Consider the following 16,662-nt stretch of genomic DNA (forward strand, 5'->3'; position numbering starts at 1 on the left):
AGATTATATACAGAAACGGGAGGAACTATCTAAATTTAAAAAACCGGTTTTTGATTTTTCTCTACTTAATCCAATAAAGAACGGTTTAAGAAGAAAATCTAAAGTGTGTCAATTGGATACTCAGATTAACTAATTGGGATTAAGGATATCTCATTCTAAAGTTTTCAGCTCAGTTTACCTATTTAAACTATAGTATCCCCTTGAAAAATTACTTTACTGGCCTGAGTAAAAACATCAACAAACACATGGAAATCCCCTTTTTGGCCTCGTTTCCTAAAAACCCACCAAATGTAAATATTTAAACGGAAGCACATCCTTCCTTCAGTTTGACCTTTGTGAGTTATCTCTATAATAGATAAATATAGATAGATATATAAATATATATATATATAATATACGGTTTGACCTACTAACATAAAGTTTCTTTTATCGATGATGCGTATGTTTCTGTTCTAAATGCGTACTAGTGAGTACGCAATGTTGGGCGTAATACGCACTTTAATGCGTCACTAAAATCCTCCAAATGCGTAATTTACATTCTTATAAAGTTGATTATTGACTTTTTAACTTGATTTCGTCAACGCATGCAATTCTAAAAATAAAAATCATGAAATTGAGTATTTCAGGAGGAGGGGGAGTATTGAGTATTCCAGGAGGAGGGGGGGAGTATTGAGTATTCCAGGAGGAGGGGGGAGGCAAGCCGCACCTGCATAGCTTCCATCCCGCAATTTACTCACAAACATAGACTTTCGGCCACACGCTCACCCGTAGCGCTTCCTTAGCCACACCCATATATTTTCCGGCAAAATGTATTTACTTTTGAATGTTTATTAAAGGGGAATGCAGCTTTTAATATTTAAGATAGTTGTTAATTTTTTGATGAAATTGTGATTTATTGCGATTTTCTCCTAAAATGTTATATTTTGTACATTTCAACTGAAGTTGATCTTCTCTAAAAATGTTTTTGAAGGTAAGGAGAAATTCAATTGTTGCCAAAAATAACGCAGTTTTGCGTTTGTTTCGGTTTTTAAATTATCTAAAATCAGATAGATAGATAGATTTAGATGATTTTAAAACGAATTGCACGCAAAACTATGTTATTTTTGGTAAAAATTAAATTTCTATTTTCCTTAAAAAACATGTTTATAGAAGAATAGCATTAGCCAACAAAATATTGTATTTTAGGAGAAAATCGCAAGACATTTTGCCGGAAGATATCATGGGTGCGGCTAAGGAAGTGCCACGGGTGAGCGCATTGCCGCAAGTCTATTGCGGGATGGAAGCTATACAAGAGCATAGCGGGGGAAGGCAGGCGGCCATAAGCTACAACAATTTGCCGTTCAATGCGACATTTTAGCTTTCAAGTCTTCCGGCAGCCATGCCACAATCGTTTGTTCTTCCATGCCCCAACAATTGAGTACATGATCTCATTCTTAAAATCAGGAAGGCGCAATGTACAATTTCGTATGTACAATTAGATATGAATATATGTATAACTATAAAACTGCTTTATCTAGGTATTTGACACATTTTAATGCACTACACGCAGTTGCAGATAAACATTTGCAAATTGCAAACTTGTGGTATTTTTTAATACGGATAAAACAAAGAGCTTTTGTTTCGATTACATTTTTTGGGTTTTGCGATGGATAAATGGTTAGCCTACATTAAAAAATAGAAACAAACATTTTATTTATATATAATTTACAATGAATGAGACCCTCATGACGACCTTGAACTTACTGTCCTTTAATCGCAAGGCACTGTTTCTCGGCATGCATTATGAACTAAATAAGTGTTGAACTGTACTACAGCAAACCAAAAATTAAGGATTTAAGAAAATGTGTGCACTGTCCTACAGAGTTAACAACAAAGAATGAAACTGTATGACGACCTGAAAAAAACCTCGTGTGTACTAATATGCATGTAGTGTGTACTTTGTAATGAATTTTTAACACACTTTGTACCGACTTTTGTGTACTTTCCAAATTTAGTTTAGAATGAGGTTGATTTATAGAATGAGTTAAATGTTGGCAGTTGCATCACCCACACACTTCATAGACTACTGTACGGAATTTGTTTAGTCTTTTTTCCTTCATTATGTATTCCTTAAAATTTTTTACTTTTATGTTAAATTGTATTGACGGAGGACAAAATTCAGAGTTCAATTAAAACATTTTCAGGTTGTAATTAAAGTCTTAATCTTTGTGGATAACCCTGTAAAGTGCTGAGAGTGTATAGATACAGATCTGGCCAAATAAACTGATATAAAAGGAGAAAAGAACTAAAAGATTACGCATAATCAAATATATGCGTAATCAGGATATGTGGATATGTTTTACGGATATGCGTAATCAGGATACAGGGTTACCCACAAAGGATGAGACATCAGAGACGACTGTACAGAGTTTATACTGTCTGTTTTCTTACATTCATGATTCCTGCAAATGCAAATTAAGGATCAAATGCATATTTTTATTCCTAAATATCTTAAACTTTGAGTTGGAGACATTTAATATTAAACGGTTTGCCTGAAACCATAGTTAAGTCTTTTTTAAATATATATACAGTGATAACCAGAAAGCTCTGGAATAGAAAGATGATTAAATACTCGATTTATGACTTTACATTGTCCAATGAACATACGACACAGCAATTTTGTGCAGTGCAAACATTTCCCTTAATAAATTGATTTTCAAGCTACTGCTAAAACTATTAGCTCTCTTATCACATAAAATTCACTTATTTATTACATAAATGTAGTCCTCCTATTCCAGAGTTTTCTGGTCATCACTGTATATATATATGTATTTATTTAACTAGCCTTGAAATCGTCATACTTTACGAGTTTTAGATCGTCTTTACAGTCTCATTCTTTTTGGGTAACCAAAAAGAGGCATAATCAGGATATATCTTACAGAAATGCGTAATATATATAATAAATTTTTTTCCTATGTGTTTTTTTAAATTCCACGGGCAACGCCGGACACTTATCTGATTATGCGCGCATACTTTTGAGAAATATACTACTTACGCATACTTTTGAGAAAAATACTGATTAAGCATACTTTTGAGAAAAATACTGCTTACGCATACTTTTGAGAAAAATACTGTTTACGCATACTTTTGAGAAAAATACTGTTTACGCATACTTTTGAGAAAAATACTGCTTATGCATACTTTTGAAAAATATACTGATTACGCATTTTTATTTGTAATGGTTTTTTAATGGTACTGCTGTGATTGGACATGACACTATGTAAATAGAGAATCATGAAATTACGGCTAAAGTCCTTTTGAAAAGATAAGTTATCCTAAAAAATGAGGGTGGGGGGGTTATCTGGGAAAACAGGTTTAGCTCGCGAACCTGGTTTGAAAACCAGTTGATACCAGTTTTCATAGATTTTTAACAACATTCATAATTAACGTGGTTTTAACGTTATTTCCGTCCTGTTATTTTATCAGAATTGTATTTTTTNCAATCGTTTTTCAATCGATTAACAATCAATGCCATTTACGAATATATTCGAATCTATTAAAATTAAATAATTGAAATATATTATGTTGATCATAGTCGAACATTCGTATAATTATCACATTTTTTGCAAATAATATTGGGATCCGAAAATAAGAAGTGTAATATGTAAACATCTTTTTTATTACTGTTTCTATTTAAATGATTTATTTGTTTCTTCAAATTATTCTTTTTTTGCTAATAATATGGAGGGGGGCCGGGGAGCATGATAATTTTTACAAACTTCTTAAATTACTTAGACACGAAAGTAATTAATTCTGTATTTTTACGAGTTCAATGAAAACGGAAATACTATTCAGTTTCTCACTTCATACACTTGATTTTATATTGGTTATAATAAATCTAAAATTAAGTATATTCTGTGAATATAGGTTGTTATTTTTTCATCATAAAAAGTTCCTTTGTTGATAAACTCAAGCATTGTGTTTTGTCGTTAAGAGATCTGTGATTCATCACTTTTTGTGGAAAGTAATAGTTAATAGTTACTCTACCTGCGAGCTTTTTTTTCTTTATTGTACAGTATTAAACTAATGAACTAAATTAATTTTTGTATTCCAATTTTTTGGTAAATTTTCAACTTTCATTGTTTAGAAATGTGAGACCTCACAAAAAATGTGATCCCAATCGGTTCAGCCGTTTTATCATTTTGTTAGGTCCACTACACAAACAAAAAATCACTCAAACTTTCTTTATTTTTTTTCTGGAAAGGAACAGGACTCATACTCTTATTTTCTAAACCTGATATCTTTGAAACCTGAAGGTGTGAACCTTTATATTTCAAATATCTAAGGTCTACAACAACAGGTTGCAAAATAAAGGGTTAAAAAATTGTTTTCAGTTTCTTTTTTTAACTTTAACATTTTCATATTTTTGTCGCTCCATTCTGTAAAAAGAAGTATCAATTATAGCCAACGGCTATTTTTTCACTTTCCTTTCCTTACTTTACTTCTGTCATTTGCATAATTCTTTAACAAAGACGGTTAATTTATGCAGGATGAAAATTTCAAATTTCTTTTGAAAAAAAGAAAAATTTTCTAAAATCGCTCGACCCCTCTTCCTCCAAATTTTCCCACCAACCACCCCATCAAAGAATTTAACGCTCCCGCGTCGTAGATTGCGCATTTTCTGAATCACCGGAGTTCTAACTGTTTACTTTTTACACGTCAGTTGTGTTGCTAAGGGTATAAACTGCTTGTCTGCCTTGTCTCGACTAAGCCGAGTCTCTAAAGAGAAAGAGGAGCTGACTGAGGCAGGATTCAGGACCCCTGACAGTCAGAAATTCTGTCCATTTTGTCGGAGTGGGAAAGATATGGCGTCGTAGGTAAACATAGCGACAAGAATTTAAAGAATTTAAATCCTTAATTTTATTGATTGTCTAGGGACCCAAAAAATGAAGTCTATCTAAGTAATAACAAATATTTGCAAGATATTAAATGATATTTCTGAATGGTATTCTATTACAAAACAGATACACCATACAATATTATCTATGTGTGTGAGCATACAGCTTGTAAACAAGGTATCAACAAATATTAGACATTAATAAATATTTAGCCTTTTAGGGGCTTCAGAAATTGTATAAAAATAAAAATGAAAAAAAATGAAAAGCTTTAAATAGATATATATAATATTGTTGACTTTAAAAGTCAACTTTTAAAGTCAACAAATATACAATTAAAATTATTTATTTATATGCAATTAAAAATCTCTTTCGTTCTTGTTCTGTGAAATTGTTGTTATGCAATATGCAATATGCATATGTACATGAAAGACTTGAGTACAGAAGTGTTCTGAATATATACATGAATATTTTAAATCATTAAACAAAGGGAGTTTTTGCCTATACTTCATTGAATTGTCCAATAGTTATATAATTTAAACCTTTCAAACTTTTGATCTCACAGAATTCAAAGTTTAAAATTTAAAAGGTCTGACATTCGGGTTTCAAAAAATAGGGATTAATAAATTTGAGTTTGTGGCAAAGACTCCAATTCTTCACAATTGTCTGAATGTATCCAAAAAACGTCAAAGCGACTGAACCGATTGAGCCCAAATTTGTTGACAACTTACATGACCCCAATTAAAGATTATGATGGTTAAAGATAACAAATATGCCCAGAAAAAAATGTCGACATTCAGTAATTTTGAAAATTTGCAAGTTTAAACAGAAAAATTCGCAAAATACGATTTAAAATCAAAAATGGCAGCTTGAAAAACAACAGTTAACAGATAAATTGCCACTAAATAAGGCGCGAAGTGTAGTAAAGCAGAGTAGCAAAAAATTGCTTTTGTTATTATTTTATCAAACTTTTCTAATGAATACATGAATATATTTTAAATGTTAAACGTATTTAAGGTTTAGATATAAACAAAAAGCTCAAATTGTATTAAAATCCTTGTTTGAATAAACATAAAGAGATAACCAGAAAACAATTGAATAGAAAGACGACTTTAAGTGTGTTTGATGTTGTTAAAAAGAAAATAGTTTCACTTTAAATGCTAACTATAACAAATTACTATTTAAGTGAAATGTATGTTTATACTGCTCAACTGTCTCATGTCCATTGGACCATTTAAAGACAAAAGTTAAGTCTAACAGTCATCTTCCTATTCTAAAATTGTGCAAAATTCACCCCTGCAGTCTTTTTCTTTGTCCACATTCTATTTTAAGTTTTTTTCCTTGACGAAAGAATGTGTTCTCATTCTTTACAAAAACAACGCATTGAAAAATAGGTAAATGCTAAAGCCCCTGTCCCTCTTGCACTTAATAATGCATATTTCTTAAATAAATGCATTTCCCATTAAACCAATGTTCCTGAGGTTTCAAAGTGCAATGTATTGCATCAAAAATATCTGATTTCAGCTCGGTATTATCTACAGAATTCATTTCAAATTATTTAATTTATTTTCACAAAAATTAAAAACTTTGTATTTAGATATTTAATAAATCTTAGGATCTTATGTTTTTAATCGTAACTTCCCTCAATAAAAAGATATAGAGAAAAACAATGATGTTTTGAATTACTAATTTATAATTTTTTTTACAAAAATTGTAAAATCAAAGCTAGAGGAGCTACAAGGTCCCAAGGTCGCACCAGCAAGGTCGCAAAAATGTTGCTTTCTCTTTCTATCTAGTTTGCAGCGATTATAATGATCGCTTTTCTTTAACTTTAATATATTTTTTATGTTATATGAAAAGCTGAATGGCCCGGCATTGCCCGTGGAAAATTTTTTTTTTTTAAATGTTAGAAAAAATGTTGATTTTTTAGCCTATAACACCCCCGGCCACTCATGAGTGTACAAAAAAAATGTCAGCCCAATCAGTCTAGCCGTTTGTGGCCGACTATATGCAACCTATGTATATACGAATGTTTTGTTTTATTATATAGATGAAATAGTTTGAACCGAAACACGATTTAAACTAAAAGTTAAAAACTAATATCTTTGACTAATAACACAAGATTTTTAATACTGGAATATAACTTGAAGAAAGATAACCCATCAAAATATAGAAATATTACCTTATAATTTTTTATCCAGGCTCGAAACTAAGGGGGGCACAGGGGTACGTTACCCCTCCCTATTTACCCCCAAAGGGTGGGCACAGAGGGGGCACACTTTCTGAGACAAAAAAAGAAGAAAATGAAAAAAGTATAAGAATTATATACAAAATATGGCCAGGTCTAGGAGAAGCTGTTTGTACTATACCTCAAGCTTCCAGGGGAGTTATTTTAGAATTTTAGTTTCGAGAAAACTGAAGATTTTCATGCTTGAACTTTTCTTGATCTTTACAGGCATTTATATTCTTTACTTTCCCTGTATTAAAACTAAGTATTGGCTATTCATGATTCAAGAATGTTCAGTAGTACATTTGTTTATAGTTTAACTCAAATTGTAGCTCTTAAATTTTTGGTTTTGTTTTGATACAAATGGCTTCTCAATTATTCAATAGCAATTATATTAGGGAAAGAAAACAGGTAAAATATCTGTCTTAATAACCTATGATGTGTGATAAGTTAAAAATTTAGTTCTTTAGATACATTCATTAATCTTTATTCTTATTGAGTTTTCAGGCAAAAAAATTGTCCGCCTGGTGACGCGGGCCTCATTGTCTATTTATGCAGCTATTTATAACTGTTGTGCCCCCCCCCCTTTATAGATTCCTAGCTACGGGCCTGTCTTTGTCTGAATGTGAAATATATTGTCGAGGATTACTGTACGGAATATATTTATACTCTTATGTTTTATTTTATTCATGAGTCCGTTGAACTGAAATCTTATTTTTATCTTTTTTTAATTTTTTAATAAGCCAGACAAAGACTTTATTCAAGGCAAAAAAAAAACTTTAGAATTTTTAGAATTCAAGGTCGTCTTTATAGTCGCATCATTTGTGGTTAATCCTTTATATAAATTAATCTGTTTCTTCTCCCTTCTCCTTCTCTATATATTTATCGAGTGTAGTCTACTGCCAACTTTTCTACTGTGTACTTTACGCCAGGGCTCACCACCCGAGAGGGTTCTACATTTGGCACAAGTTTTCTAATATAAAATTTCTTGTTTTGACGTATACAATTTCTGGACACAAAATGTAGGAGGATAGTTGAAAGATAAAGATAGTTGTAAGATATCTGGTCATTATATTGAACTAAATACTTATGTTTGCTTGAAATAATAAATAAAATGTTAGGGTGTCTTAGCAACGTTTTAGGATAAATATTGTTTTGTTGTCGATTTTATGTTTCTTAAAAATATATTATCCGTTTGTTTTTTAGTTTACAGACTTCCATAAAACAATCGTTGTATGTAAACATATATTCTATTTTAGCTAGGTGCGTAGTGGAGGTTTAGCCATGGGGGGTGCATTTTTGGCGCGCGTAAGTGCGGCGATATTTTTTTGTGCACCCCTCCCTAAAAAAACGGTAATAAGAAAAAATAAAGTTAAAAATCTATATTAATCTACCTGAATGCTGACTATTAGTCATCCGACCATAATTACCAATTATTTTAAATGAAACCCTGCTAAGAAAATATTGTGAATAAGATTATGGAACAAGAAAGAATTTGAGAAATAATCATAAAATGGACAAATTGTGACATTGTCGATTGATAAGAAAATTAAAAAATCTGAATATATATGTAAGTTTACTGTTTAATAAATTAGAGCCTGCCTCTGGCTCTAGGGGGGGGGGGCTAGGGGAGTGCCTATCCAGGGAGGGCACAGGGGTACCGCCACCCCCCTCCACTACGCGTCTGATTTTAGCCAATCAAAGTGCAAAAAGGACAGCAAAAGGAAGAGAGATTTTTTTTTTACGGAGCCAGAGAACTCAGAGTTCACAAAACACAAAAGGAAAGGATAGACGGAAGAGAATAGAAAGATGAAAACAAAATCAATTTCTTAAAAGAAAAACTCTAATTTTTTTATTTTTTTTAATGACTGACGAAGAATAGAATTTTAGTCGTCTTTAAGTCATTAGTAAATTAACGCTACATGCATTTAACCAAAATCATTATTTTTCCAAACCTAATAGTTAAGAATAAGGAAAAACAGGAAGCTCAGGAAGTTCAGTCCGTGTAAAATAGGTGTTCACTATGGATTACAGGGTTACCCATGGTCAAGTATTTAAGACACCGGCGCAAGACAAAACGTTGGGGTACATGACTGTTAATCGATCTTGATCAAAACATATTTCCAGTTTTTGTTAACCAGTTTCTTTGATTCATTTTTATCAGAATTTCAGTTTAGAATTGTTTATTGTTTAATTAATCATATACTTAAGTGTTTATTTGTCAATATTTTCTATGAAATATCTTATAAGAGGTTGGTGAAAAATATTTTTTTTACTTTTATGCTTTGCTTATTAAAAAGTCTAAGTTCAGTTTTGGTGTACTGTATTATAGTGTATACTGTTTATATTTATTATTTATTTGAATTATTTTACTTCAAACTTAAACAAATATTATCTTTTATTATTGTTAACGTTGCTGTCATCGTCTACAGACCTTGTTGATGTCCTTATCTCACTGAAATCCAGACAGCTATGGAAATTGTGAATTATTATTTTTCAAGACTGAGACCACTTTGAAGTGTTCCATGGCTTTAAACCTTCCACTAACTCACAGATACTGCATTGTGAACTGGGCTGAAGGGAAGATCAAATTTACGCAAATTTCTGGTAGGACTTTGTGACCTCGTCGCTCCTTGTTCTGCATTTCATCTATGTCTAGATTTGCAGTCAAGTATTTCTCATCACTGGAAGTTCTAGGATCTAGGGAGGGTGAGAGAAGTCTATAATTGTGATTAACCCACTTATATAACCACATTTATTCCACTATATCATTTATGTCTTTTATATATTCATTTGTACCCTCTATCCTTACATTTTTTTGTACTCTATTTTCTTTATTTACAGATAAAATAGGTTTTGGATAGTTGGTATCGATCAGTTTATTTGCAATATATTTGCTTAGTTCATGTTAATCACTTTCTTCTCTTCATCTTGTTCAGCCTGCATACACCTGTTCGAGCTGTGGAGAAAAACAGTGTTTTACTTCAAAGAGAAAATGTCTTCTGATTAGTAAACTGAGAGCCGTTTCCGTTAAACGTGGCACACTCTTCTAGTTTTGGTTTACAAACAAATATGAGAGAAGAAAATTAATTTTGTTGCATGAAAGGAATAAAAAACATTATTTTCCTTTAACTTTGTCTTTAATAAAATGACTTATGGTTAAAAACATGTAAAGAGAGCTAAAGCTGGTGTCATGGAAATTCAGTTTTACATCGTCCTTGTTTTCAGTCTTCATTTTGATGCACTCTTTGTTTGTTAAGTCATGTCTTAATTCTTACGGTTTTTGGAGCACCCTGTATATTTGCCAGGAACTACAGCATATTTTCTTATCATCTGTAGTTTAGGTCATAATATCCTTCTGTCATATATTATAGACAATTGTAATTGCAGAGTCTGGCTTTATAGGCTGGCAGGTAGACAGCTATCATGTAGCCCCCAAAAGTGTCCTACTTTATTTTGGTTCTTTCTTGCACACTGTGAGGATTTTTTTTTTAATGTTGAAAGAGTAAACTGAATAGATTTTCATACAACAATGTAATATTAATATCAGGGGATAATAGAAGGGAGCTGGGAACTTTTGTCTTGGATAATACATACCCATAATCTCGATCGCATAATCTCAATATCCACAGTGGGAATTTTTTAAACGTTACGCAGAATCCGCTTGATCTTTTGAATTTGAATATCCACAACTTCTCTGTTTGGTTAAATGCAATATTCCCTGGTCTAGAACTTTGTGGGAATTTGTGACGCCATAGCTCCTCTTTTTTTGATTTTAGGCACAAATATGAGAAAAGAAAATTGCGGTTACATAATTAAAATTCGAAACATTTTGCTAATCTCAAATCTCTATAGCTTTGACAGCTTTCTAGGAGTCAAACAATTCAACTCAGACCTTTTAACCAAGAACATTCCCGTGGTTCTACACTACAGAGTTCCCCAATCAAAATTTGAGGCAAATCGGTCAAGGCCTCTTGGGTTTACCATCGGACATACAAACAAATAAACAGATATTTCTACTTTATATTAGATATGTGGAATTTACTTTAGTTTGACGTGATATTGACTATTTTTGCAGTTAACCAATCCTGCGCTATATAGCTGTTCTCTCTGTATAATTATATGTTCAATATTCAGCTCATCAACAACAAACAAGAACACAAACAAAAACATCTCATACAATAACATATAAACTACTTTTCTTCGTGTTCCATTAGTAGGAATAGGGGCTCAACTCCTTTGGGATAGTAAAAACGAAAATATTTAGAGGTCCTATCTATCAAGGTCAAATGCCATAGGGTCAGACAAAAAAGGAGCAAAACGACCTCTAAGTTAAAATACACATGGGCCAAAACGCGACCAAGGTTAAAACGACTTATATAGGGTTAAAAAGTGTGACAACGGAAAACATATATATATCATCATTAACAATATCATATATAAATCAAAATTAACAAAATTTTCTTGGCCAAGCCAAACCTAAAATATGGGCTTATTGAACGGTTTAATCAATGAAGATATATCCGCAGCGATAGACCCTGAAGAATTTTTCCAACACTCGGCCCAGAAATTGTCTTATCCAAACCTGACATAAATTTTTTCATTTTGTCCTTCGTTGTTTGCCCTTATGTCGCAATTTTTCCCATTTTTTTACCCAATAGGTTGCTTCAACTTATGTTTGACCTTAAGTTGTTTTACCCTAAGTTTTACCCCAAAATGGGGAAAATGGAAAAATTACAGAATTTTATTTTATTCTATAAACTTTCCCGACTTTAGACATTTTTTAACACATGTGAAATGAAAATCAACGGAAATGTAAGAAGAAAATCAGCGTAAAAATCAAAGAAAAAAATAGGGGGGAAATCAGAAGGAAAATCATAAAGAACATAAGAAGAAAAAACAGATGTTGAAAATCATAGGAAAATCAAAAGAAAAATTTAGATGAAAAATGAGAAGGAGATTAGAGGAAAAATGAGAGAATAAACCAAAAGAAAATCAGAAAAAAAGAGAATACATCAGAGAGGATAATGAGAGAATAAATCAGAAGAAAGGGATTACAAATTACATAAAAAAATTTTATGTTATATAATCATTCTTTAAATAGTTTTTCAGTGAGGCATTCCTGAATAATTTGCAGTTTTACATAAATTAAATCCCCCCCCCTTCCCTACGAAAGGCTTAGTTGCGCCTGTATTAGAAATATCTTGCAAAATGTTCTAAAAAAATTAAAAAAAATATTTCGAGGGGGAGCATTATCAAAAACAAATTAGTAATTATGTTATTGTACATAATTTTTCTAATAAGTTTGCAAATGAGTATCTGTATAACGTACAGCAAGAATTAAAAAATAAAATGTAGCCAAACCCAAAAAATAAAATAATCAAAAACAATGTTACTTTTTTGTTACTTCTGAGCTAATTCTTTTTAACTATCCATATTTAGAAACTTTGAAAATAAATAATGATTACAAATTTTAAACAGTTGTAACCAGAAAGTGGAATGATTGTAGTCTTAATTTTGATTTTAATTATAATTCATCGCTAAGGATTTTGTTAATAATTGCTTATTACGAAAAATTTGTCCTTGCCATTTTCAAAGATATTTCAATTATAACAATTTCAATTATTACAACATCCAAATCATTTCATAATAAAGAAAAGAAAGAACTAAAAATTCAAAATGGCCGTCTTTTTTACATAATGATTGACAACTTAAGAATATATTAATACCTGAGGACACAAGGACATAATTATTGAGGCTGAAAGGTCCTCAACAGCTGAAAGCAACGGATCAGCTGTCATAAAACAGCTTAGTCCACTGTTCAGCTGTTGTCTACTGCGGATATATTCTATATATACGGTGTGCGACGTTAAATAACGCCCATGGGTTACGCAGGTAATATTTTGCCCGGGTATAGTGTGACGCCACTGCTTATAAATTTGTATACATTCCTTCAATATAAATCATGTGGAATCATTTATAAACACAAGAGCGTACACAGAAATAAATCTAGGGGGGGGGGGAATATTTGCACGAAGCGCAAGTACTACTTTATCTCTTCTTCAAACAAAACTGGCAGAAAAAAACTGCAAACTATTTTTTTATGTTCTTCACTCTTCAGTTTCAGAGTTTAAAAGTGTGATAGCTCAGAGTTGTCCCTGGCACTATCCCCTCTCCCCCCGCCCCCTGTGTATAGTCCCTTGGTTAAACCTCTACTGAACGTAAACATGATAAGTTTTAACTTTAGAAATTATACAGAAAGAAGATAAAACAAATCCACACTTCTGACTAGTCCAAATCTGTATTGCGATGAGGGGCACAGGGGGAACCCGCCCCCTTTACCCAGAAGGGGGGGGGGCACACTCTCTAGGAGGAAAAAAACAATGAAAAAATTAAAATAAGGACAGGAAAGAAAAAAAAGATTGAAAAAAGGGGGAGGGAGGCAAACAATATTATTTATTTACCAATAACATGTTTTAAAGGTAATCTTCCCATTAAATTTTTAAAATCGAGTATTTTCTTTACAAAAATTTAAATAAGAACCAAAAAACAAGCCAAAAACAAACGAAAGAGCGCAAAAATAAAAAAAAAATCACTAAAAATGTTCTTAAATTGAATTTGTAAGACCGAAAAACAGTAAACCGGCCGCATTATCTTACGCCGGGCGTTATTTAACGTGACACCGGGCTCAACCATCAATGGAGGATTCTACCACTGTACACACGGGGGTAGAATTCTCAATGAAATCTCAATTCCCTACAAATCTATCTATATTCTATCTATCTATCTATATTCTATCTATCTATCTATATGTACTATATACCATATAAATCAATGTTTTCACTACATGGTATATACTATAGGCAGAGGGAGTAGACAATATTTATTAGAAATTCAAAACCGCGATTGGGCCCAATATTTTTGTGGGATCTCACAGGACTCCAGGAAAAGTTTACGGATGATCGAATTTTCAAAATTTGCCTCTAACAAAATTTGATTTAAGAAAATTTTGAAAATTCACTACATTTTTTTTATAAAATCCGCGCAATTTTTGTTTGTTTTACAATGTTTATAAAGAAAAAACGTTCACAATTAAAATAAAAGATGGGCGCAAAGCGCCCTAACGGCTAACGGCCTATATATACACTTTGCTTGTCTGTCTGTTTGTTTGTATCCAATAAATGTCAAAGGGGCTCAACCGATCGGGCCAAAATTTAGCGCAGGACCTTGCGTGACCCCAGGGAATGTTTATTGATGATCGAATTTTCAAAAGTTTGCTTCTTACCAAATTCGGTATTTAAAATTTTAGAAAATCCACGAGATTTTTCATAAAATCCGCAGATTTTTGTTGTTGTTTTTATTTTACAATGTATACAAAGAACATGTTTACAATTGAAATAGAAAGCATACTTGTTAACACAAATTCGAAATATAAGGAAGAGGATTTTACCGACTCAGATGCCGTAGACTATTCTCAAGACGTGTGTATCTATTTCCGGCCATGAAGCACCCACATGTCACCCTCGCTTCTTCGTTCCCTCCTCACCCCTCTACGCATCCCAGCCTTGCAGTCAGATTGAAACACTAGAGATGATCACAACTCCGTCTCTTTGTTTTATTATAGTGACTTTTAAAGTCAACAATACTCTATATATATATACTTGTCTGCCTGTTTGTTTGTTTGTGTCCAAAAAACGTCAAGAAGCGATCGGGCCCAATTTTTTTGTGGGGCCTCGCGTGACCTCAGGGAAGGTTTAAAATGGATGATCGAATTTTCAAAAATTTGCCTCTAACAAAATTTAATTGTCATTTGTAAAAATCCACGAAATTTTTTATAAAGTCGGCGAAAATCTTTTTGTTTTTGTTTCACAAAGTATACAACGAGAAAATGTTCACAATTGATATAGAAGATGGGCGCTTCGCCTTTTAGTAATGATATATTTTAAATTAAATGTATTGTTTACTCTTATTTTTCCGAGAGTGAACGACATTCCTTTGTAAAAAGCTGGTTTTAACAAGAACGTACCTGGATAAATAAGTTTTGAGATTAGCAAGATTTAATGAAAATTGTTGAATACCAAAAACCCAACTTTTTATATAACGTAATTTGTAAAAATATTTATCTAATGTAATAATTTTTAATGTAAAGCATTTGGTATATTTATCGATTAGACAAAGCGTTTGGGGTACCGTTGTGAATCAGGCATTACCATGTTTGCATGGAAGATGGCTTTCAATGCATGGATACTTTAATAATAATCTTTAGCTGAAAGGAATAGAATAAAATTATATAAATTTGAACGGGTTTTAAACAAAAATTTAGAAAGCTTTCCGTCCACAATGTTTCCTAAATTGTGGAATGAAATTAAAATTGACCTTAAAGAAACTAAATCTGCAAAAATATTTAAACAAAGAGTAATCAATATTTATCTTGAGAATTATGAGAGGTTTAAATGCGAAAGACTTAGCGGTATATCGTGTTAATAAACTTTGAAAAAAAAACTAAAATAACTGAAACTTTATTAGCTTATTTCTGTTTCTGTATCTAACATCATTAACACCATGTATTTTAATTTATCTCTACATAAAAATCCCTCTGATCTCACCCTGCCACAGATCACCTTCCAATCAACTCCTTACCTATCCAAAAACATATCTTGATATGTGTAACCAATTCAGTATCGTAACTTCGGGCCAACCACTCAAAACAACCAACCCTGGTTAGGCGGGTCCAAACTGCATAGTAAATTGTGATTGCTTCTTTGTAATATCTCATGCTTTGTAGTTGAATAAAAATATGAATGAAATAACACTAACAGTTCTTTTAAGTACATCTGTGAATATAAAATATATTCATCGAATTAGCATTGTTTTCAAAATGCGCTAGTCTGGCGGTCCTATTTCTGTATATATACATACATTGCGTGTTCTTGTGTAAAAATATTCCTAATATCAGAAACGATATAGAAAATATGTCCCAATAAACATGGGAAAAAACAACGACTAGAAAATGTCTCTGATCTCCTCCTGCAGATAAATTACAAGATGTGTTGGAAATAAAAAGATTGTTATACGATTTTTTTAATGTTTGTATCCTAAACGGTTGAGAGTTTTATCTTTGCTGTTTTTACTTTGTTCTGAATCTGGACAAATTTCTCAATGTCTTTTACAAAAACAGTAGACTACATTGTTAAAAGCTTTAATTGAGAGAAGATATAAATTTGCGCTAACGTAACATTGCCGCGTAACCAAAGACGATATTATAAGTAGGCATTCATTTTAATGTGTATTGCTTTCCAAAATGGCTTTTTTCTTTAATACTAATATTTATGTTTTATGAAATTCTGTTAGGGTGTTAACCAATTCTATCATTAGATCAATATGAAAATAACCGAAGGTAGTTTGAATCGGACACTTTAATTACGTTTAATAATGATATCTTTTTTAATTAATGTTAATTGTTTTCACTGTTTTAAATTTTATTTTTATTTAGCAAATTACAATACATCTAATACTATATTTGTACTTTCAATTCATCCAGGAGGCTTGGACTATATTCAT

This window comes from Eurytemora carolleeae, unplaced genomic scaffold, assembly GCF_000591075.1.
Source record: "Eurytemora carolleeae unplaced genomic scaffold, Eaff_2.0 scaffold343, whole genome shotgun sequence".
NCBI lineage: Eukaryota > Metazoa > Arthropoda > Copepoda > Calanoida > Temoridae > Eurytemora > Eurytemora carolleeae.